This window comes from Delphinus delphis, chromosome 5, assembly GCF_949987515.2.
Source record: "Delphinus delphis chromosome 5, mDelDel1.2, whole genome shotgun sequence".
NCBI classification, from domain to species: Eukaryota; Metazoa; Chordata; class Mammalia; order Artiodactyla; family Delphinidae; genus Delphinus; species Delphinus delphis.
This window is the reverse complement of record NC_082687.1, coordinates 47,591,101-47,617,009: the sequence shown is the minus strand read 5'-3', so window position 1 is coordinate 47,617,009 and position 25,909 is coordinate 47,591,101. Positions and strand designations below refer to the sequence as shown.

General features: G+C 39.3%; 1 long non-coding RNA gene across 1 annotated transcript in view; it reads right to left on the bottom strand.

Moving 5' to 3' along the window:
• LOC138414072 (uncharacterized) overlaps window positions 1-25,909 on the bottom strand; it is a 119,785-nt gene that overhangs the window by 54,804 nt on the left and 39,072 nt on the right. The window contains exon 2 of the long non-coding RNA XR_011246457.1: window positions 15,540-15,722. This is a non-coding gene — a long non-coding RNA (uncharacterized lncRNA). The remainder of the gene's footprint in view (window positions 1-15,539; window positions 15,723-25,909) is intronic.

The following is a 25,909-nucleotide window of genomic DNA, read 5'->3' as shown; positions in this document are numbered from 1 at the left end:
CCAGTTTGCACAGCTCGACACCTCAAAGGAGACAAGTAATAAATGCCTCCTAAAGTGAACCTCCAATCGTCTGAGAGCAAATGTCTAACTGGTTAAAGCTGATGGGAAAACGCTACAGGCTGGAGGCACTCCTACCAAGATCTGACTTGAGACAGGGCTCAGGGCCACCTTCTTCCCTACATACAGCTCCTCCCTATTATTTGTTTTCACAGTTCCACCCAAAGGGTAGCTAGCTTTCCTGTAATATCTCAAGTCCACTATGGTAACTCAAAGTCCCACAAGTTCTTTTGTTTCGACAAAGAGTTATATAGAATCTACTATGTGCCAAGCATGGTCTCAGGCACTGGGAATCAATAAGGCACAAACCCTGCTCTTGGGAGCTCTCAATCCAACAGGGGAGACAGCAATGTAACATTTATAATCAGGGAGATGCTCAAAATATATAACTAACTTCATACTATGGACACCAGCCAGTCAGAGGGATGTTGGCCAGTGCACCTGGGCATCCTGGCTGCAGGCCAGCTCTGCCTCTACTACCATGTGATAAGAACGGTAACCGAGGTCTCTAGAAGATGCTATGCAAGCTCAGAAAAAGCTCAAGCTACGACATGGTCATAATTCTGTCCCTTCAAGACGGATGGTTTTAGAACAGTAAGGTGAATAATAATAAAGTTCCAGTAAGTCCCCTACATACGAACGGGTTCCATTCTGAGAGCGAGTTCGTAAGTCCAATTTGTTTGTAAGTCTAACAAAGTTAGCCTAGGTATCCAACTAACACAATTGACTATATAGTACTGTACTGTAATAGGTTTATAATGCTTTTCACAGAAATAATATATAAAAAACAAACAAACAAAAAGTAAACACATTTAATCTTACAGTACAGTACCTTGAAAAGAACAGTAGTGCAGTACGACAGCTGGCATACAGCAGCTGGCATCGAGTGAACAGGCAAGAAGAGTTACTGACCGGAGGAGGGAGAGGAGGTGGGAGACAGGAGAGCTGAAGGATTGTCAGCAATAGGAGATGGAGGGCAAACTGCAATTTCATTCACACCTGACGTTGCATCTTTGAAAGTTGGCAACTTGAAGGTTTGTATGTAGGGGACTTACTGTAATGACAAAATTTCCATATTTAGTACCTACCGTGGGCCAGCTCTATACTAAGAACTTTCCAAGAGCTATTTTATTTGATCCTCACAATATTCCCTTTTAACAAATGAGGAAACTGGGACGTAGATCAGGTGAATTACCAAGATCACACAGGTTTTTAACAGGGTTTGCACACAGTTTAAACCCTAACAATCTGACTCCAGAACTGGCACTTATACCTGAAATTTGACGTTTTGATTCTTCTGGAAAAAGGAGGTAAGAATGGGTTTCTCACCATTTCCTTACTGCAAGAGTGAACTGACTGTATTTTAGGTAGAGATAGATTGGCGAAGTTCTTATTCAAAAAGTCAAACCCTTGTGGCTTCCCTGGTGGCGCAGTGGTTGAGAGTCCGCCTGCTGATGCAGGGGACACGGGTTCGTGCCCATGTCTGGGAAGATCCCACATGCCGCGGAGCGGCTGGGCCCGTAAGCCATGGCCGCTGAGCCTGCGCGTCCGGAGCCTGTGCTCCGCAACGGGAGAGGCCACAACAGTGAGACGCCCGCGTACCGCAAAAAAAAAAAAGTCAAACCCAGGTAACTTAAGTAAAGGCAAATACAACATAGGAAAAATCTAACAGTCACTTTTCTTAAGAGCCCTTTAGAATGAAGGACAGGCAGATACAGCCATCAGGCAAGCATTGTTTTCTAATCTAAAGAGTCGATCTGATTTACATATACAATCACATAATTTTCTCCTGGAGGCCTTTACAACCAAGGGTGAGGAAATGGCTATGATGTCAGCCCAGGAGAACTATAGCTTCACTTGAAGGCAAAATAGCACAATTAAAAAAAAATTATTTTCCACATGAATTTCTAAAATATACTTCTCATACTGAAGCCTCTAAGTAATAAGAGAAGGGTGAAAATGTCATCAACAGAACAAATTTTTCATGGTGACCTTCCAAGTGTCCTAAGTTCTCAGGATCACAGGCCACAGGAAATTCATATCTGTGGATTTAATAATAACATCAAAGGATCAAACAGCCTCCCCCATTCTCTTCTGTCAAAATGCAAAGAAAAAGTAAATCCCAAATGTTGAGGTTAAGGATTTCATTGAGGGAAAACCTACTGCTCTAAAGACAAAAAGAAGAAGGAGAAGGAGAAGAAGAAGAAGAATTACCCAGCATAGCCAACACAATGCCAAAGAAGAACAAAGTTGAAGGGTTGACACTACTCTATCTGACCTTTATGCTAGGGGAGATCCAGATGTTTTCAGGCAAGAACCTTGCTTGAAACAGTGATCTTATTCAGTCTTATGGCTGAAATCATGTCTGTGTTGGTGACTCCAAAGTTGATACCTCTCCCCTAAGTGCCAGACTCATATTTCCAACTGCTTATTCAGCATCTTCACTGGGATATCTCACTGACGTCTCCGACTTAACATGTCTAGATCAGAACTCTTAGTTTAATTCCCAAACCACTCTTCCCCATCTCAGAAAATGGCATCACTAACCACCTTGGTGTCTAGTCCCCAAACCTAGACATCATCGTTAAATTATCTCTTTCTCTCAAGCTCCACTTGCCATCAGTTGCTTCTCCTAAACATATGACAAATTTCTTTACTTCTTTCCATTTCTATTACTACTATTGTATTGGAAATAACTGTCTTTTGTATACAGTTTACTGCAAAAGCATCTTGCCTGGTGGCCTGACTTCTCTTGCCCTACATCAATCCATTCTACAAGATGATTTCTTTTGTATACATTTTTTCAAATTTTTATTTTGAACAATCTCAAATTCATAAAAAAAAGTTGCAAGTGTAGTACGAAGAACTTTTCTTTTCTGAACCATTTTAGAGTAAGTATGATATACTTACTGAATACTTTAATGTAAATTTCTTACAAAATACTTTAATGTAAATACTTTAATGTATACTTTAAATACTTGAATGTAAATTTCTTACAAACAAGAGAATTAGCCTATATAATCAAAACACACCTATCAAAACCAGGAAATTAACACTGATACGTTGCTGCCACCTAATCTACAGACCCCATTCAGGTTTCACCATTTTTCCCAGTAAGTCATTTATAGGAAAAGATCCAATCCAGAATTACGTGCTGCATTTATTTATTTATTTATTTTTAATTTTTTTTTTTTAGAAACTCATGCCTCACTTTATTCCATTTTCATTATAGTCTTGTAAAAAACTAAAACTGTGCAGTACTTATGCATGAATACCCTGTACCACTTCTAAGAAATGCAAAGCACAGATATGATCTCATTGCCTTTCATCAAAACCTCACAGAGTCCCTGTATGAAAGTGCTGTTCTCCCCAAGTCAGAGGTGTGTTACAAAGCTAAAAGTTACCAAACCTGTTCATGGCCTGCCATTTTATGTTGCATTTATTTTTCATGTCCCTTTAGTTTCTAACAATCAGGCATGATTCCTCAGTCTTTCTTTAATTTTCATGGCCTTGATACTTTTGAAGATTATAAACCAGTTTTTGTTTTGCTTTATTTTTCAAAAAGTGTCCCTTTATACTTTGTCTGATGTTTCCACATGATTAGATTCAGATTACTCACCTTTGGCAGGAAAATCACAGAAATACTTTCCATCACGTCCTATCAAGTGCCCCATATTTTTGTCCTCATGCTGGTGACGTTCACTTAGATCATTTGATGCACGTTGTGTGCCAGGCTTTTCCACCCTGAGGTTATCCCCTTTTTCCCTGTAATTAATAAGCATTTTGTGGGGAGCTACTTTGAAACTACATAACTATCCTATTTTAATCAAACTTTTCCATTTATATATATTTATTTACTTATTTATACCAGTGTGGACTGATGGACTCCTATTTTATTCAGTGGATTATAAATTTTGCTATCATTACTTGTTCCCAGTTGCTATCATAATTGTACCCCAGAGAGGGATTTATAACAGGTTTATTCTTGGTCTCCCTCCTGGGAATAGAAGCTGCCTGGAAGAGGAAATTTATGGCAATCCTCATTTCTCAGAAGGGTCCACTTTTAGTTAAATAAAGAAAGCTCCAAGAAGGCTTCTTTCTGCACTTTTAGTTAAATAAAGAAAGCTCCAAGAAGGCTTTCTTTCTGTTGAATCCCAAATATTTTCAGCTTAAAATAATCTATATACCAACTCTGGGGTTCCAAGTGGGTTCCTGTACTGCCAAGCTCTTTTCCTAAGTGGTTGTACTATTTTGCATTCCCACCATCAGTGGATAAGAGTTCTGGTTGCCCCACATCCTTGCCAATACTTGATATGGTCAAACTTTAATTTTGCCATTCTAGTGGCTAAGTATATAGTAGTATCACTTTGTGGTTTCAGTCTGCATCTCCATAATAACTAATGATGCTGAGCATCTTTTCATGTGGTTACTAGTCATCCGTATATTTTCTTTGGTTAAGTGTTTGTTCAAATCTTTCCCTATTTTTACTAAGTCATTTGTCATACTATTATTCAGTTTTAGGAGTAATTTATGTATTCTAGATACAAGCCCTTTGTCAGATATATGTTTTACAGATATTATCTCCCATTCTGTGCCTTGTGTTTTCATATTCATAAGTGTCTCCTTTTGAAGAGCAAATGTTTTCAATTTTAGTGCTGTAAATTTCTCTTAAGCTGTATGCCACAAAATTTGATATATCATGATGTCATTGAAATCCACTTCAAAATAGTTTCTGAATCCTAAATATCCCATTTGTGGGTCCATTACTCGCCTCCTTCTTAAACCAAAACCAGAGAAACAATAACTGCAAACATGAGTGATGACAATCAACAGTTTACAAAACATTTCTTCACTTCATTTAAACCTCACAATACCATTAGTTCCATTTCACAGATGAAGAAACTATAATTTAATCAGGAGATTAAATTTGCCCAAGGTTGCCCAAGGTTGAAATATCAGTGAAGACAGATTCAAGCCTTATTCAGGTTATCTGACTCTAAATTCCATTCTCTTGTCATTGTACTCTAACTAGGTCTCAAAAGTTCTAAGTTAAAATCTTTTTGCAAGTTACGTGTCTAAGACAGCTTGCATTTTTTAAAATTAATTTTTACTGGAGTATAGTTGATTTACAATGTTGTGTTAGTTTCTCCTGTACAGCAAAGTGAAACAGTTATACATATATATATCCACTATTTTTTAGATTCTTTTCCCATACAGGTCATTACAGAGTACTGAGTAGAGTTCCCTGTGCTATACAATAGGTCCTTATAAGTTACCTATTTTATTGATTGATTGATTGATTTTTTACCATCTTTATTGGAGTATAATTACTTTACAATGTTCTATTATTTCCTGCTGTATAACAAAGTGAATCAGCTATATGTATACATATATCCCCATATACCCTCCCTATTGCATCTCCCTTCCACCCTCCCCATCCCACCCCTCTAGGTGGTCACAAAGCACCGAGCTGATCTCCCTGTGCTATGCAGCTGCTTCCCACTAGCTATCTATTTTACACTTGGTAGTATACATATGTCAGTGCTACTCTCTCACTTTGTCCCAGCTTACACTTCCTCCTCCCTGTGTCCTCAACTCCATTCTCTATGTCTACCTTTTTATTCCTGCCCTGCAACTAGGTTCATCAGAACCATTTTCTTTTTTAGATTCCATATATATGTGTTAGCATACTGTATTTGTTTTTCTCTTTCAGACTTACTTCACTCTGTGTGACAGTATCTAGGTCCATCCACCTCACTACAGATAACTCAGTTTCATTTCCTTTTATGGCTGAGTAATATTCCATTGTACATATGTGCCATATATTCTTTATCCATTCATCTGTCGATGGACACTTAGGTTGCGTCCATGTCTTGGCTATTGTAAATAGAGCTGCAATGAACATTGTGGTACATGACTCTTTTTGAATTATGATTTTCTCAGGGTATATGCCCAATAGTGGGACTGATGGGTCATACGGTAATTCTATTTTTCATTTTTCAAGGAACCTCCATACTGTTTTCCATAGTGGCTATATCAATTTACATTCCCACCAACGATGCAAGAGGGTCCGCTTTTCTCCACACCCTCTTCAGCATTTATTGTTGTAGATTTTTTGATGATGGCCATTCTGACTGATGCGAGGTGAAACCTCATTGTACTTTTGATTTGCATTTCTCTAATGATTAGAGATGCTGAGCATCCTTTCATTTGTTGGCAATCTGTATATCTTCTTTGGAGAAATGTCTATTTAGTTATTCCATCTATTTTTGGATTGGGTTGTTTGTTTTCTTGATATTGAGCTGCATGAGCTGCTTGTATATTTTGGAGATTAATCCTTTCTTTGTTGATTCGTTTGCAAGTATTTTCTCCCATTCTGAGGGTTGCCTTTTCATCTTGTTTATGTTTTCCTTTGCTGTGTAAAAGCTTTTAAGTTTCATTAGGTCCCATTTTTTAATTTTTGTTTTTATTTCCATTTCTCTAGGAGATGGGTCAAAAAGGATCTTGCTGTGATTTATGCCATAGAATGTTCTGCCTATGTTTTCCTCTAAGAGTTTTATAGTACCTGGCCTTACAATTTAGGTCTTTAATCCACTTTGAGTTTATTTTTTGTATGGTGTTAGGGAGTGTTCTAATTTCATTCTTTTACATGTAGCTGTTCAGTTTTCCCAGCACCAGTTATTGAAGAGGCTATCTTTTCTCAATTGTATATTCTTGCCTCCTTTATCAAAGATAAGTGACCATATGTGCATGGGTTTATCTCTGGGCGTTCTATCCTGTTGCATTGATCTATATTTCTGTTCTTGTGCCAGTACCATACTGCCTTGATTACTCTAGCTTTGTAGTACAGTCTGAGGTCTGGGAGCCTGATTCCTCCAGCTCTGTTTTTCTTTCTCAAGATTGCTTTGGCTATTTGGGGTCTTTTGTGTTTTCCATACAAATTGTGAAATTTTTGGTTCTAGTTCTGTGAAAAATGTCATCGGGAGTTTGATAGGGATTGTACTGAATCTGTAGATTTTTGGGGTAGGATAGTCATTTTCACAATGCTGATTCTTCCAATCCAAGAACATGGTATATCCCTCCATCTGTTTATATCATCTTTAATTTCTTTCATCAGTGTCTTATAGTTTTCTGCATACAGGTCTCTTGCCATCAGGGTGATGGCAGCCTTGTAGAATGAGTGTGGGTGTGTTCCTCCCTGTGGAATACTTTGAAAGAGTTTGAGAAGGATAGGTGTTAGCTCTTCTCTAAATGTCTGATAGAATTTACCTGTGAAGCCATCTGGTCCTGGGCTTTTGTTTGTTGGAAGATTTTTAATCACAGTTTCAATTTCAGTGCTTATGATTGGTCTGTTTATATTTTCTCTTTCTTCCTGGTTCAGTCTTGGAAGGTTGTGCTTTTCTAAGAGTTTGTCCATTTCTTCCAGGTTGTCCATTTTATTGGCATATAGTTGTTTATACTAATCTCTCATGATTCTTTGTATTTCTGCAGTGTCAGTTGTTACTTCTTTTTCATTTCTAATTCTATTTGAGTCTTCTCCCTTTTTTTCTTGATGAGTCTGGCTAATGGTTTATCAATTTTGTTTATCTTCTCAGAGAACCAGCTTTTAGTTTTATTGATCTTTGCTACTGTTTCCTTCATTTCTTTTTCATTTATTTCTGATCTGACCTTTATGATTTCTCTCCTTCTGCTAACTTTGGGGGTTTTTTGTTCTTCTTTCTCAAGTTGCTTTAGGTGTAAGGTTAAGTTGTTTATTTGAGATGTTTCTTGTTTCTTGAGGTAGGATTGTATTGCTATAAATTTCCCTTTTAGAACTGCTTTTGCTGCATCCCATAGATTTTGGGTCGTCGCGTTTTCATTGTCATTTGTTTCTCGGTATTTTTTGATTTCCTCTTTGATTTCTTCAGTGATCTCTTGGTTATTTAGTAGCATATTGTTTAGCCTCCATGTCTTTGTATTTTTTGCACATTTTTTCCTGTGATTGTTATCTAGTCTCATAAAATTGTGGTCAGAAAAGATACTTGATACAATTTCAATTTTCTTAAATTTACCAAGGCTTGATTTGTGACCCAAGATATGATCTATCCTGGAGAATGTTCCATGTGCACTTGAGAAGAAAATGTATTCTGTTGTTTTTGAATGGAATGTCCTATAAATATCAATTAAGTCCATCTTGTCTAAATCATTTAAAGCTTGTGTTTCCTTATTTATTTTCATTTTGGATGATCTGTCCATTGGTGAAAGTGGGGTGTTAAAGTCCCCTACTATGATTGTGTTACTGTCGATTTCCCCTTTTATGGCTGTTAGCATTTGCCTTATGTATTGAGGTGCTCCTATGTTGGGTGCATATATATTTATAATTGTTATATTTTCTTCTTGGATTGATCCCTTGATTATTATGTAGTCTCCTTCTTTGTCTCTTGTAATAGTCTTTATTTTAAAGTCTATTTTACCTGATATGAGAATTTCAACTCCAGCTTTCTTCTGATTTCCATTTGCATGGAATATCTTTTTCCATCCCTTCACTTTCAGTCTGTATGTGTCCCTAGGTCTGAAGTGGGTCTCTTGTAGACAGCATATATATGGGTCTTGTTTTTGTATCCATTCAGCCAGGCTGTGTCTTTTGGTTGGAGCATTTAATCCATTTACGTTTAAGGTAATTATCGATATGTATGTTCCTATTATCATTTTCTTAATTTTTTTGGGTTTGTTATTGTAGGACTTTTCCTTCTCTTGTTTTTCCTACCTAGAGAAGTTCCTTTAGCATTTGTTGTAGAGTGGTTTGGTGGTGCTGAATTCTCTTAACTTTTACTTGTCTGTAAAAGTTTAATTTCTCCATTAATTTGAATGAGGTCGTAGCTGGGTAGAGTAATCTTGGCTGTAGGTTTTTCCCTTTCATCACTTTAAATATATCCTGCCACTCCCTTCTGGCTTGCAGGGTTTCTGCCAAAAGATCAGCTGTTAACCTTATGGGTATTCCCTTGTCTGTTATTCGTTGCTTTTCCCTTGTTGCTTTTAATATTTTTTCCTTGTATTTAATTTTTGATAGTTTGATTAATATGTGTCTTGGCATGTTTCTCCTTGGATTTATCCTGTATTGGACTCTCTGCACTTCCTGGACTTGATTGACTATTTCCTTTCCCTTATTAGGGAAGTTTTCAACTATAATCTCTTCAAATATTTTCCCGGTCCTTTTTGTTTTCTGTTCTTCTTCTGGGACCCCTATAATTCGAATGTTGGTGTGTTTAATGTTGTCCCAGAGGTCTCTGAGACTGTTCTCAATTTTCTTCATCCTTTTTTCTTTATTCTGGAGTTATTTCCACTATTTTATCTTCCAGGTCACTTATCCGTTCTTCTGCCTCAGTTATCTGGTATTGATTCCTTCTAGAGAATTTTTAATTTCATTTATTGTGTTGTTCATCATTTGTTTGCTCTTTAGTTTTTCTAGGTCCTTGTTAAACATTTCTTGTATTTTCTCCTTTCTATTTCCAACATTTTGGATCATCTTTACTATCATTACTCTGAATTCTTTTTCAGGTAGACTGCCTATTTCCTCTTCATTTGTTTGGTCTGGTGGATTTTTACCTTGCTCCTTCATCTGCTGCCTGTTTCTCTGTCTTCTCATTTTGTTTAACTTACTGTGTTTGGGGTCTCCTTTTCACAGGCTGCAGGTGCATAGTTCTTGTTGCTTTTGGTGTCTGCTCCCAGTGGGTAAGGTTGGTTCAGTGAGTTGTGTAGGCTTCCTGTTGGAGGGGACTTGTGCCTGTGTTCTCGTGGATGAGTCTGGATCTTGTCTTTCTGGTGGGCAGGACCACATCCCATGGTGTGTTTTGGGGTGTCTGTGAACCTATTATGATTTTAGGCAGCCTCTCTGCTAATGGGTGTGGTTGTGTTCCTGTCTTGCTAGTTGTTTGGCATGGAGGCCCAGCACTGTAGCTTGCTGGTCATTGAGTGGAGCTGGGTCTTAGTGTTGAGACGGAGAGCTCTCGCTGATTGATATTACGTGGGGCTGGGATGTCTCTGATGGTCCAATGTCCTGAACTGGGCTCTCCCATCTTAGAGGCTCAGGCCTGACACCCATCTGGAGCACCAAGACATTGTCAGCCACACGACTCTTTTCTAAGTGTTTTTCGGTAAAACAACTTAGTCCAAATCTTCCATGAAGACATCTGGTCATTTCAGCTCTCTTTCATTGTATTTCCTCTTGTGTGAATTCTCACAGTCCCTGCTAATGTTGGAGGGTCTCCCACAGAAGCGGGGGGCAGTTGTGGTTCACTGCAGGGACTGACTGCTTGTATTTTAAAAGGAGACTTTCAAGGGTATTCAAAGGATTCTCAGATTTCTAACTGTGGTAATATCAGATAAATAACTACAGAGAACCAGCAATATCTCTGTCCAACCAGACCACTTTGACCTTTGAAATCATCCTCTGATGGCTGCTCTGGGTAATGAAGCCAAGTTCATCCACTGCAATCCAGGTGCCTTGCATTTTATCTCTTTCATCAATTTCAATGACGTAGCAAATCGTTCTCCAAATGGCACTTAGAAGACTCCCCTTGGGAACTCCCTGGGGTTCTGGTCCAATCAGTACTAGTTGGAATGCAGAGATTTGGTTTTCTTAGCAAGCATCTTAAGTTAATTCTGATGCAGGATGTTGGTGGATCACCCTTAACTGGTAGGGAGAGGGTGGAGGGTAGGGATCAGGTGAGAGAAGAGGAAGTGGCAGAGGCAGGTGAAGATGGGTATGAAGTGGTTTGTAAGCTCTCTTGGGGATTTAAATTTTATCCTAAGAGTAGTGAGGAATAACTGAGCTTTTAAGCAGAGGAGTTACCTAATAGATTTAGACTTTAGGAGGATCAAGAAGGTGGAATGTAGAAAATGGACTAATGGGGTCAAAGACAGGAGTCAGGGAGAGCAGTTGGAGGCTGTTACAGCAATTCAGGCAGGAGAGGCTGGTAGCTTGGACTGCAGTAGTGGTGGTAGGGATGGAAAGAAAGAAGAAAATTAACATATATGAAGAGCCAATACACAATGAAAGGGTTCAATGAAATGAAAAAAAAATATTAAAAAGGAGAATGTAAATTGCTAGGAAGGGTCTATAAACAAAAAGTCAGCATAACTCCAGAAATAATGATCTGGGGTCCAGGGGAGAACCCTTCACCCAGAGGACCTCTTGTATTCTGAAGCTTCCTTGACTCTGTCCTTTCAGACTTGTTTATGTTAATAAAGTGAATTTACTGCCTCAGATCATAAAGGCCACTGCTCAGCCTGAAATCTGTTCAACGACCATGCTAACAACAGTCATATTTTTTAATAAAGACCTTTCACAAGCAGTTTTATGATTCTCTCTCATGAAAGTCCTTCCCAACCTGCCCCATATCCATTATGTTGCACCTTCTTTATGGGCTCAGGTGCTCTGTCCTTCATTATAGCATCATCACTCAGTCTGCTATAAGGCTCGGGAATGAACTTGGTCCTGAGTCCAACATGAAATATATTCAGAGAAACCTTGGCATGGATAGCCACATTTCAGGCTGTTCTGTGAACAGCCTCTCATGAGTAATATAAATCAGATTTGTGGATTTATATATATACACTATATTTATACTGTCCAACAATGTTTTAAGTCATATCATATGCCATCTCCCTGAAGCTGGTACAAAAGGTTAACGGGCTCAAATCCCGCTGAAGTTGCCTCCCAATTAAGTCAACTATATTTTTAACCCACATGTGGCTTTATTTTTCCAGGCAATCACAGTCTGATAAAGTGATAATTATTTTCTTTGTAACCAGTTAAAGGAGGAAAATTGCCAGGGAAATAAAGAGATGGTACCTGCCAGGAAAGCCTATAAAAGAAAAGGTGGGGGGAATCACTAAACTTACTAAATAAAGTAGAAGACAGCAAAGAGCCTCTGAAACAACAGTTCTCAACCTTGACCTCTCAGTAGAGTCACCAAGAGCTCTTATAGGCTAAAGAGCCCCACCCATGCCAATTAATGCATATCTCCACCATGGGGGCCCAGGCAAATGGATGCTTTAAAAACTCTACAAGTACAGTATTTCCAATGTGCAGCACAGAGAACCACTGCTGTAGGAAACATAAGAGGGTTGATATGGACTTTTCAACATCCAAGAATCCATAACTGACATGCTGTGGGACAAAGATTAATCCAAGAAAATTGTGTCTTCTTTCCCAGACTAAAATATCTAACTTTCCTGTAAGCTAAACATTTAAGAAAAAAAATCAATGAATGAAAAATCCTTTTTTAAAACTTTTGTGTTTCAGAAAGGAATACAGCTTCATTGGTTTTTTAAAATATTTTTTAAAACATAAATCAGTTTTAGAAATGAGTATAGATTTGCTGCTTTTTCTCATCCTTTAAAAACATGAATCAGATGATGTCACACCCCTAAAGGACTACTCCTTACATTTGCAAGGCCTGGGCAGAGGGACAAATGGAAGCCACATACTGTTTATTTAAATGCTTAAATTGATAGATCAAGCTACTAACTTGTTAAATAAAATTTATTCCATCCTCCTACTTTCACAAATGCTCAACATTGCTAATTATTAGAGAAATGCCAATCAAAACTAAAATGAGGTGTACCTCACACCAGTCAGAATGGCTATCATCAAAAAGTCTACAAATAATAAATGCTGGAGAGGGTGTGGAGAAAAGGAAACCCACCTACACTGTTGGTGGGAATGTAAGTTGTTGCAACAGCTATGGAGAAGAGTATGGAGGTTCCTTAAAAAACTAAAAATAGAACTACCACATGATTCAGCCATCCCACTCCTGGGCATATATCCAGACAAAACTATAATTCAAAAAGATATGGGGCTTCCCTGGTGGCACAGTGTTAAGAATCTGCCTGCCAATGCAGGGGACACAGGTTTGAGCCCTGGTCCAGGAAGATCCCACATGCCACGAAGCAACTAAGCCTGTGCACCACAACTACTGAGCCTGCGCTCTAGAGCCCGTGAGCCACAACTACTGAAGCCCACGTGCCTAGAGCCTGTGCTCTGCAACAAGAGAAGCCACCGCAATGAGAAGCCCACGCACTGCAACAAATTGTAGCCCCCACTCGCCACAACAAGAGAAAGCCTGCGCACAGCAACGAAGACCCACTGCCCCCCAAAATTTTAAAAATTAAAAAAAAAAATACATGCACCCCTATGTTCATAGCAGCACTATTCACAATAGCCAAGACATGGAAACAACCTAAATGTCCATCAACAGATGGATGGATAAAGAAGATGGATAAAGAATATTACTCAGCCATGAAAAAGAGTACAGTATTGCCATTTGCAGCAACATGGGTAGACTCAGAGAATATCATACCAAGTGAAGTAAGTCAGAAAGAGAAAGACAAATATTGTATAATATCACTTATGTGTGGAATCTAACAAAATAATACAAATGAATTCATTTAAAAAACAGAAACAGACTCACAGACATAGAAAACAAACTTAGGTTACCCAAGGAGAAAGGCAGGAGGATAAATTAGGAGTATGGGTTTAACAGATACACACTACTATACATAAAATAAGTAAACAATAAGGATTAACTTTATAGCACAGGGAACTATATACAATATCTTGTAATAACCTACAATGAAAAAGGATCTGAAAAAATACATATATATAACTGAATCACTTTGCTGTACACCTGAAACTAACACAACATTGTAAATCAACTATACGTCATTAAAAAATCCTAAAATCAAAAGATATGTGTACTTTATTATGAGATCAAAAGCTAGCAATATATCTAAAACATCTGAATTTAATTATTATTACATACATCTGAGTACTCTGTTGATGCGCCAGCAATGTCTGCATCAGTAAAAAGTAAAAATGTATACAGCTCACAAATTATCTATTTCCAGAGTAAAATTTATTTTTCTTGGCTTCATTCCAGTAAAGTCAATAATTATATTACAATCAAGATTCTCACATAATTTGTGTTCTCTTGACAGTAATGTCAAATTAGATCCCCTTTCTCTAGTTATGACATAGTTCTTAGCTTTTTAAAATTAATTTCAACTCAGAGAAACTGTGCCCAGAAAGCAACCAGAATTGTCAAAATTCTTAAACCATAATTTAGAAACAAAAATAAACTTCAAATTCTACATATCATGTTCAAATATCTTACTGGGGTTGCACATCATAATTATTATTATTGCATAGAGATTACAAAACATTTTAATTGTTTTGTATAAATGGTCACCATTTATATCACTATTTTCACCATAAAGCAATACCCGGAACTTGAAGAATCTGTTTCTTGTGTGTGCCTGTGCGTGCGTGTGTGTGTGTGTGTGTGTGTGTGTGTGCCTGTGTGTGTGTGTGTGTGTGTGTGTGTGTGTGTGTGTGTGTGTGTGTGTCATACATGGTGCCCATTAAAGCATGGAGTCCAGGACAGGAACCCCTCTTATTTGGTCTAAAGGCAGAACTGCTTCCCTTCTTATAACCCTTCAATGGCTTCCCTTAGAATTAAACCTAACTCCTTACCAAGGACCACAAGGCCTTATAAAGCCTTCTTATAAGGTCTGCTTTCTGCTGAGCCCGTCACCCTCCCCTTCTGTCCTTGTTCAGTCTCCTCCAACTACAGTGGTCTCTGGTCTGCGCCTCAGACCACAACCTTCTTTCTGCTCAGGAACTCTGTACTTGCTCTTCCTTCAGCCTACCTAGCACAGCTGCCCCCAACTTTATACATGGCTGGCTTCTTTGGGCCCTTGGGGTTTCAACTTAGGGCAGACAGACAGCATCTATAGTAATTAAAGGGACAGATTCTGGAGCTAAACTCTCTGGGTTCAAATTTGGCTCTACTATTTACCATTTGGGTGGTCCTGGGCCAGTATCCAAATGGCTCCATCTTTCAGTTTCCTGTTTGTAGAGAGGAGACAATCATACTTTTTCATAGGGTTACTGTGTGGATTGAATGAATTAATATAAATAAAATGCTTAGGCCAGGCTTAGCATAGAAAGCATCAAATAAATCACAGCTTAAGAGAGCAAAATTCACCTCCTCAAAGAGCCTTTCCCTAACCACCCAACCTAAAGAAGCATCCCACCAGCACATCCCTATTTCATTTTTTATGGTATTTATCACTATCTAGAATGGCATTATTTTAATAATTGTTTATTGTCTGTCTCCTTCCTCCAGATTACGAGATTTATGAGAACTGAGCGCTTGTCTGAGACTTCACTGCTGCATCCTCTTGTGCCTTGCACATAGTAGGGCTCAATAAATATTTGTGGAATAAATTAATTTTTTTTAAAGCATGCCAACTGCCACCCAAATCAGAAATTACGTATTTGGGAAGAAAAAACTTACTCTCCTTTTCCAACTAACTTTTCTCAAATTGTGCTCATTTATGATAGGTTAACAGGCATCTATGCAAGGCTGTGGTGAGCTGAAAAGTAGACAGTGAAGGCAACATGAAGATCATGGTGCTGAAGATAGCTAACCACTCACCAGTAATGAGACGTCTTCTAACAGTCCCAAGACAAGTGGAGCCTTTGCAGTTATCCAATGAATTTAGTCCATGGGAACTTCTCACGTGGGGTGTTTGTTATTAATGAGCAAATTGACCAGTAAATGACCAACCTGTGCCTTGTACAGGTGGAGAGAGTTGGAAAGCATGGAGGGAACTTCTCCCTAAGGAAAAAGCAAGAAGCATTGATTTAATAGATCATCAAAATTTATGAAAGAACACCGATCACACCAGGGCTGCCGTATGAAATTATACCTTCTAAAATAAGAATCTTCTTGTTCCAGCTTTGAATCCATTTGTTTGCTGACTATTGTCTTGCTTTCCCCAAACATATTTCTTTAGCGTGCATGACGCTGGCATCAAGCCAGTGATGGTGAGAAAGCAATGAATTCTAGCATAATTTGGGAAATTTTACAGAGAGCTAAGTCTCAAGAGTCTGTGTGACTTGCCCATATGAGGAAGCTGTTGGTTGTCACTGCAGCCCATAGTAACAATCTTCACATCTCTGGCCCCTTGGCCTCCCTGCCCCTCCCACTTTCCTGCAGTTCTCACTTTGCCGGCCCATTCCTATTCTTTAGGCTGGAAAACTGAATTGGATTCCTTCGAGCTCTTGAGGAGAAAAATGAGATAGAAATAAACATTTTAAACAATGATTATTGGTATTGTGTAGAGTGAAGCCAGGTGTCTGAATTAAAACATATCAGAAATGTATTTAATAATGCCAAAAAATAAGTTTTAAAAATAGATCCCAGTTTCTCACTGCTGCAAGGAGGGTGAAAGGTGTAAGAATGACTCAAACAATTCCAAACGGTGTTTTGGTTCCCTGGCCAGTCCACCACAAAGGGTACTATTAATTTATGTAAGCTGAGCGCTTCTCAAATATTCAAACACCAACGTCCTGAAAAATAAAATAATGGAAAACTGCATCTCACTGCAGTCACTCAAAAACAGCTGCAGGGGTTGCTTTTGGATTTGGGATTCTTTTTTTTTTTTTAAATTAATTTATTTTTGGCTTCATTGGGTCCTCATTACTGCGTGGGCTTTCTCTAGTTGTGGCAAGCGGGGGCTACTCTTCGTTGCAGTGCACGGGCTTCTCATTGCAGTGGCTTCTTTTGTTGCAGAGCACGGGCTCTAGGCGCACGGGCTTCAGTAGTTGTGGTGTGTGGGCTCAGTAGTTGTGGCTCACGGGCTCTAGAGCGCAGGTTCAGTAGTTGCGGTGCACGGGTTTAGTTGCTCTGCGGCACATGCGATCTTCCTGGACCAGGGATTGAACCCGTGTCCCCTGCATTGGCAGGCGGATTCTTGACAACTGCGCCACCAGGGAAGCCCCTGGGATTCTTTTTAAATCTATAGCACAAATTTCCAACAAGGCCCTGTCAATAAGTTCCCTTAGACTATATCCTTTTGGTGGTTTACTGACAATGAAGACCACAAATTTGCTTCATGCTAGAGAAGCTATTACTCCAAATCTTCAAAGAGCAAATGAGAAGAAACACCAGAAATACTGAGATGTGAATTCACTCATATAGTTACTATATAGGAAATTTGCAAATGTACTTGACTGTATTATCAGTAGTGGGAAGACAAGGAAAAGAGAGTGAGTTCAGCTATTTATAGTCTGCGGGCACACCCGCGAAGCAGTAAGGACAATAAAGCTCTGATCGGTGCTGCCTGGCTCCAAAAATGTTTTGAATCCTGGTTTGGTTAAAATTTTTCTTCTTAAGCAAGGTGGGGGGGAAGTTGAGCTGATAACAATTAGATCACCCCTATCCAGACACCCCTTCCCTTCTCTGGGTAGGTCCCGATGAAAGAGAAGCTCTGACCCTGATGTAGTAGCCTTTGGAAAATCACATCTGAGGGACAGGGCTGCCCCATAAGGCTAGACAGTCTGAGAGATGCACAAAGGCTCCTAGGCAGCAAGGTGAAATCTGGCCTAAGTGCCACTCACCCATCACGTGTCTAGCTCAAGACTGTATCCAGCTGGACGGGGCACCTTTGTCTACATTTCTGCTCAGAGCGCCTTTTTCTATTTCATTAAAAGGAACCATATGGGAACTTCTACTCTAGTATAAGTCTAAGTTCCACCTTTACCTTACTTACACCATGAAGGTTTAGGCTTCCCTCTCTCCATGATTTTTATACACGGCTGTAATTAACACTTATCACATTGTATTAGTTTATTTGCATATCTGTCTTCCTGTAAGACTGTGAGATTCACGAAAGTAATGATATTCCTCTCTTTACTCTCAGTTCTTAGCATAGAACCTAGTACAAACTAATTTGAAAAGTATGCTTGTTATATGAATGTTTGGAAAGATGGATGGATGGACGGATGGATGGAGAGATGAGTGAAATCCAGAAAAGATTTATCAGGAACATGAAAATGGGCTTGGAGTCAGGACAGAGGACTCCACTTCCTGCTCTTTCTCTATCCTTTGACACTACTGGTGAGAGAGCAGAGAATAACAGTCAAAATTGTCAAATGAAGATTTTGTTAATGATAGCATTCCTCACTCAATAAGCCAACACAACTGTGTGCGACTAACACTGTCCTGTAATTTTAGGGGTTGTACTGGGTATTTTCCACTTGCCCCTCCAGATCAAATACCCACACATCTCTATCCCACTTGGTACCCCAGGAGGCTGACCTATATGGACAACATCAAGGGACTTAAAGAACACTTGAGCTAGGGCACTCTGAGGCACGTTATCCCTCTCCCTGGCTTTCCCCCTTCCCCTGCTTCAAAACATATTTTTCCTGAATGCCCTTTAAGTGAGGGAATATAGAAGTAAACATCACCCTTCCCAAAGTTCCCCTGTACATCTGGTGGAGACTTTCACTAATTGTGAATCCTCTAATTCACTAATAGTAAGCACTCTAATGCTTTGATGGAAAGCAGCTTTAATGAAGCCTTCTCTTCCTTGGAAACCAGCCGCCAGTGCAGAGCATTGAGTACTTGAACATCAACAGCAGCAAATCCACTCTAAGCACAACAGAACAAACAAATGTCTTTTATTTAACAAATCTGAGCGCCTTTGATCCTTGTGACTTATTATCCTCACTGGAGGCAAGCTGAGGGGTGGGGGGATATAGTCTTTTCTTCTAAATCTTGTTCTCTAATCAGTTGCTTCCCAAATTTTTTCAAAAGAAAGCATAAGTGAAAAATATACTATGCATAGTACACAGCAGAACAAATAGTTGAGGCTGTCGGTTGCTATGGACAACCAGCTTGGGGGCTCCAGCCCAGTATCATCTGTAGTATTAAAGGGGAGCAATATCTTGGCACAGGGCATCCATTTGTGTGGCTCAGTGAAGACACCAGTGCTGGAAATAGACCGTGGCATAGACCATGGCATGTACTGTCTACATCCCTGACACTGACACTGAACAGTGGACCCAGGAGGCTGCCACTGGAACCACAGCCTCCGGGCCTCTGGAAACTGGATGTCACTGTGGTCACCACTGCTGCCATCTCAGAATGGACTGTCTGTGGTTTATTTCATGAAGCTGGGAAAGTATAGCATTATAAATAATATTTTTATTTAATGTTCCAAATTCAAAGCAAAACAACAAGGGATGCAAAGAAGTTTCCCTTTCCCTTTGCACCCCACTGGCCCTCAAACCTTTAGGTAACCACTCTTAAAGTTTATGTATCCTCCCAGATTTTCTTTTTGCAGACATAATGAACACAAATATTTTTATCACTTCCTTTTCTTACACAAATGGTAGAATACTGTCCACACACCATGTGCATCTATGTGCATTCCTTTGCACCTTACTTTTTTTTTGCTTACCAAAATATCCACATGAGTACACAGTGTCCTCCCATTCTTTTGTACAGTGGCACAAACTTCCATTGTGTGAATGTACCCCAGTTTATTTTAACCAGTATCTATTGATGTTTATTTGGCTTATTCCCAATTTTTTGCTATTGTAAACAGTACTGCATATGTCATTTCTTATGTATGTAGATATGCCTTTAGAAGAAATTCCCAGAAACAGGATTGCTGGCTCGAAGTATAAGAGCATTTGTAATTTTGATAAATATTGCCAAATTGCCCTCCATAAAGGTTTATCATTTTGCACCCCTACCAGCCTTGCCAACAGAGTACGCTGTCCAATTTTGGACTTTTGCCATTCTGATAGGTAAAAAATGATATCTTAATGTAGCCTTAAATGTCATTTATCTTATTATGAGGGGGGTTTATCATCTTCTCATTTGTGTAAGGCCATCTGCATTTCCTAACAAAAACTCCTCTTGCCTCTAGAATTAACTAAAGCTGGTTTCTATTGCTATAGACTGGTACACTGTTTAAAACCCCTTTCTTCAAACCATAATTCAAAAAGAGTCATGTACCACAATGCAGCACTATTGCAGCACTATTTAAATAGCCAGGACATGGAAGCAACCTAAGTATCCACCGACAGATGAATGGATAAAGAAGATGTGGCACATATATACAATGGAATATTACTCAGCCATAAAAAGAAATGAAATTGAGTTATTTGTAGTGAGGTGGATGTACCTAGATTCTGTCATACAGAGTGAAGTAAGTCAGAAAGAGAAAGACAAATACCATATGCTAACACATATATATATATATGGAATCTAAAAAAAAAAAAGATGGTTCTAATGAACCTAGGGGCAGGACAGGGATAAAGACGCAGATGTAGATAATGGACTTGAGGACACAGGGAGGGGGAAGGGTGAGCTGGGACGAAGTGAGAGAGTAGCCTTTACATATATACACTACCAAACGTAAAATAGATAGCTAGTGGGAAGCAGCTGTATCACACGAGGAGATCAGCTCGTTGCTTTGTGACCACCTAGAGGGGTGGGATAGGGAGGGTGGGAGGGAGACGCAAGAGGGAGGAGATATGAGGATATATGTACACATATAGCTGATTCACTTTGTTATACAGGAGAAACTAACACAAATCGTAAAGCAATTATACTCCAATAAAGATGTTAAGAAACAACAACAGGGCTTCCCTGGTGGCGCAGTGGTTGAGAGTCCGCCTGCCGATGCAGGGGACGCAGGTTCGTGCCCCGGTCCGGGAAGATCCCACATGCCGCAGAGCAGCTAGGCCCGTGAGCCATGGCCGCTGAGCCTGCGCGTCTGGAGCCTGTGCTCCGCAATGGGAGAGGCCACAACAGTGCGAGGCCCGCGTACTGCAAAACAACAACAACAACAACAACAACAACAACAACAGCAACAACAACAACAAAACTACAATGAGGTATCACCTCACACTGGTCAGAATGGCCATCATCAAAAAATAAACACTTTTGATCCAAAAAACCCCCTCTTTCTCCTGGAAGCCACAGTGTTTCCTCACGCATTTGTTTTTATATTTGGTCCTTGAAGGACCAAAGTGGAAGAGCTGGATTTTACCCAAAGTATCCATCCTTCTAGAGATAAAGGAAAAGGAATCAAAAGTGATTGTATGTGTCCTCTATTTCCAGCATGGGCTCCAGCTTCCCAGGCTTTACCAGGTTTTGCTGTTAAGTGCTTGAGTTGGGAATAAGCAATTTGGTAACCTGTTGCTATACCATTTTTTTCAAGTTCTAATTCCACTTCATGGTTCAATAACTACAAAACATCTGTAGATGTTACATTCTTATATCTTCTTCCTCTTTGCTTTCTTCTCTTCCTGCGTTTCTTTTATTTTCTACCTTTTGTTATTCCTGAGGATGTCAATCATTAGACGTTGAGGGGGTGAGTGGAGTTGATCAAACCATCAGAGTTTTCCTCAATTCTCCTTTACATACATTGTTTCTCCCAATGGATTTCAAAGGCTTCTACGGTCTTGATATTTAACCTGACACTGGCATGTGGATTCCTCCAAGTCAATGTCTCAACTCGGAGGAAATCAGGAGTATAGGAGGAATCCATGCTGAAGAGACAGGGCCGGAGGGAATTCTCCCGGCCTCAGAGATCAACTCCAACCAAGCAGATTGAAAAGACCCCAGCAGAGAGCAAGCAATGGACATTACTGAGAGGTTCAAACCAGCAGACAGGATTCAGCACCAGAAAATCTAACCAGGTACAGTATTGTTTATTACAGGGAGGCCCCAGCGAACCTGCCCAGACATGGCAGGGTCCCACCAGAGGACATGGGCTGGGATAAATGTAGGATATGGGAACAAACACCAAGAAAGAACAGGGCGTGCTAATACGGTGTTCAGGGTTGAGTAATGGTGCCACAGAACCATTATTCAGTAATGGTGCCACATTATTTATGTAAATAGAAAAGAACTGTTGAATGAGGAGTAAAAGAAAAATGTCCTCCAGCCCAGGACAAATTTATAAGAAGAAAAAGAAATGCCGTCAAGAGCTACATGGAAACCTAAAACTGGACCCACATTTTGATATGGTCTTCTGAAGAAATGTCATTTTAAACATGGCCTATAAAACAAACTATTAAAATTGTAGTCTTTAAGGTGATGTCAGCAAGAGGGCAGAGTAGGAAGCCCTGGACCCTCCTTTCTCCACAAATACACTGATTCAGCCCCCATCCACAAATTCCCTCCATGAGAAATCCAGAAATTAATTGAAAGGATTCTGTGCCCGGGATGCAGAAATGAAATCAGGACCTCAGAGAGATATTAGCACTCCATGTTCATCACAGCACTATTCACAATATCCAAGAAGTGGAAATGTAAACGTCCTTCGACAGATGAATAGATAGAGAAAACGTGGTATATACATACGAGTGAATATTATTCAACCTTGAAAAAGAAGGAAATTGTGCAATATGTAACAACATGGACGTATCTTGAGGACATTGTAATAAGCGAAGTAAGCCAATCTCAGAAAGACAAATACTGCATGATTCCACTCATCTGAGATATTATCTAAAATAGTCAATTCATAGAATCAAAGAGTAGAATGGTGGTTGCCAGGGGCTGAGGATAAGGAGAAATAGAGAGTTACTAATCAACGAGCATAAAGTTCCAGTCAATAAGGTGAATAAGTTCTAGAGATCTGCTGTACAACATTGTACCTATAGTCAAAAATACTATATTGTACACTTAAAAATTAAGAGGGTAGGTCTCATGTTGTGTTCTTACTACAACAAAAATATTTTTAAAAGAATGAATTTAAAAAGCGTCATGTTATACACTTCAATCGTGCTGTTTATTGTATGTCAATTACATGTCAATAAAGCTATTTTTCCAAAAAAAAAAGAAATATAGAACTGCTGCCTGGAGTCCTATCATTCTTCTGTGATGCACGCATACCATTATCACCCGTTCTAAATCAAATATTTTCCATAATTAAAAAAATTAGTCTTAAAAAATGACAAAATCATTTGGGCAATAGATTACCTCGTTCCATCACAGAGCCTGGATGAGTGAGGCTCAAGACCGAGGTGACAGTCAAGGGTGGTGAGAGGTGGGAATTGGGAGTGTCACAGCGCATATCACTTGGTAATTAAAAAAGTACAAGCAGCATAATGTTTTTCATGTCGAACAACTCTGAAGAGAGCCACGTCAAAACATTCTGCTTCACCAGGACTCTCTCCAGGTACACTAGAGCCCCACGACTAGTGGGCCTCAAAAGGCCACCCACAGAGGGTCTGGCAACTTGGAAGACCTGGAGTTGAGGCCAAATCTGCAGATGAACAGGGTTATGTCAACCTGCACCAAACACATGGTACCATCAGAGTCCCCTGAGAACAAGGACAGCCCCGGACCTGCAGAGAGAAATTTATAAGGACAAACTTGAGAGGCCAGAAGAAGCGCATGGACCATCTCTTTTCCCTCCAATCCAGAGCCAGCGTCTGGCCGTCATGCGCAGCTGGTCTTACTCAGAGGCCCAGCCAGATTTCCCACGATGAATCATAGAGAACACAGTAAGGGATACTTATCTGGATTACATCAGATCTCATGGAACTTTTGTATATGACAGTTGATTATATAAGATTGTAACAGTCCACATGGAAAGCACTTACTTATTTTACATTCCTTCATTGTTTTCTTTACTGTATCTCATGGTGTATGTAAAATTGCAATTCAAAATAGTCTTTCCCAATGCAGAAGCAAAACTATCTACCTGTTTGAACTTCCTTTACTCAGAGTCTAGATCACAGAAAGAATTCAGATTTCAGCTAAGTATAAAATAATTTGTCTATTATAACGAGATCATTCCAAGTGATTAACTATCTATTTCTTTCTCTCTTTCTACCTTTCTGTCATAAGTACGTTTCATGCGGCTCCCTCAAATGAAACTGTCTCTGTCACACAAATAGGACCTTGTACACTAGCTACTGTCGCAAGCACAGCCTCCCTCATGTCTCATTAGGGTTAGGCTTTGGCAGCTGGGCCTGTCAATAACATTACTTCATTAGGTCAAGCTCATGAGGTTTCGTTTTTGCAGGGCTTTTTTTGTCTAAACGCTTTAATCCAGGCATTTGCAAACCAGCCATAACAGAGTGTCCGTTGAGCATTCAGCAGACATTAACTAATTCATTTGCTACACTTTCCCCTTTGGGGGTACTGGCATGTAATACAATACCTGCCAGGACACTCTTGCAGAATCTCAGGAAGAGTTTTGACAGGATACTATTATTGGGTCTTGATAATTTATTAAAACCACCTGGTTTCAGATATCCAACTCTGGATAATACCTAAATGTGTTATTTTGGAAATGTTCAAGCCTACAAAAACAGTGAGGGAATCGTATAAGGATCATCCATATACCTTTCTTCTAGATTCACTAATTTTAAACATTTTGTCACATTTGCTTTATCTCACTCTCTCTCGCTGTGTGTGTGTGTATAATACCATTTTAAAATAAACTGCAGACACATGATACTTCAACCCTAAGCATTTCATCACTTATCTCTCAATAAGAACATTCTCCTACATAAGCACAATATCATTATTGTATTCAAAGTGTTTAACCTTGACACAGTATCATCAAATATACAGTCCATGTTCAAACTTTTCCAACTGACCTGATAAAGTACTTAAAGCTGCTTTTCTTTTTTTAAATCCAGGATCCGATCAAGGATGACGTGTTGCATTTTGTTACCATGTCTTTCTAGTTTCCTTTCATGCGAAACACTTCTCCTTCTCCCCCAACTTTTTTTTTTGGTCTTTTATCACATTAGCATTTTTGAAGAGCCCAGGTCAGTTGTTTTGTAAAATGTTCCACAATCTGGATTTGCCTGATCGTTTCCCCATGATTCAATTCAGGGTGAACATTTTTGGCAAGATTTTGGCAACATTATATAAGTGCTGTTGTGCATCCCCATGACATCACACTTGAAGACATAAAATGTCTCATTATCCCACTATCTCACCATTATGATGCTAAGTCTGATCGCCTGGTTAAAGAGTCTGCCATATTTTTTCATTGGAAAGGTACTTTTATCCTTTGTAATAAATAAAATAATAAATGTCACTTTGAGATGATGTGCATATTCACATATATATGACATTTTTAGAGCAGTTTGAGGTTCACACCAACCCTGAGTAGAAGATACAGAGGTTTCCCATATAAACCCTCCCCACACACGCGCATCACCTCCCCCATTATCAACGTCTCCCACCAGAGGGGTCCATTTATTACAATTGATGATCCTACATTGACACATCATTATCACCTAAAGCACGGCTTACATTCTATGGGTTTGGAGAAATATATAATGACATGGGTCCACCATTACAGCACCATACAGAGTAGTTTCACTGCCCTAAAATTCCTCTGTGCTCATCTTTCCCTCTCCACTAACCTTGGCAACCACCGATTTTTTACCGTCTCCATCATTTTGCCTTTTCCAGAATGTATGTAGCTTTCCAGAAAGTATGTAGCTTTTCCAGATTGGCTTATTTCCCTTAGTAATATGCATTTAAAATTCCTCCCCGTCTTTCTTTTTTTAATTGCAGTATAGTTGACTTACGATATTATTTTACTTTGAGGTGTGTAACATAGCGATTTGATGTTTTTATAGATTATACACCACACAAAGTTATTACAGTATTATTGACTATATTCCCTGTGCTATACGTTACATTCCTGTGACTTATCTATTTTCATAACTGGCAACTTGTACCTCTTAATCCCCTTCATCTATTTTGCCCTTCTCCCTACCCCTCTCCCCTCTGGCAACCACTAACTTGTTCTCTGTATCTGTGAGTCTGTTTCTGTTTTGTTATATTTGTTCATTTGTTTTGTTTTTTAGATTCCACATACAAGTGAAATCATACCATAGTTGTCTTTCTCTGTCTTATTTCACTTCTCATAATACCCTCTACGTCCATCTGTGTTGTTGCAGTGGCAAGATTTCATTATTTTTATGGCTGAGTAATATTCCATCGTGTGTGTATATATATATATA